This window comes from Triticum dicoccoides, chromosome 3B, assembly GCF_002162155.2.
Source record: "Triticum dicoccoides isolate Atlit2015 ecotype Zavitan chromosome 3B, WEW_v2.0, whole genome shotgun sequence".
Classification (NCBI taxonomy): domain Eukaryota; kingdom Viridiplantae; phylum Streptophyta; class Magnoliopsida; order Poales; family Poaceae; genus Triticum; species Triticum dicoccoides.
In genome coordinates this window covers 86209021-86209249 of record NC_041385.1, presented here as the reverse complement: position 1 = coordinate 86209249, position 229 = coordinate 86209021, and positions in this window count along the sequence as shown.

Here is a 229-nt window from a genome sequence, read left to right as displayed (position 1 = left end):
AAAATCCTACCGAGTGGTAAGCCAGACTTCCACTCGGAGGCTTAGCTGCAGTCCAAGTACTCGCCTAAGTTATATAAATCCTACCGAGCGAAGAGCAAACCTCTCACTCGGGGGCTTAGCTGCAGCCCAGTGCTCGCCTAAGATATAAAAATCCTACCGAGTGAAGAGCAAACCTCTCACTCGGGGGCTTAGCTGCAGCCCAGTGCTCGCCTAAGTTATATAAATCCTA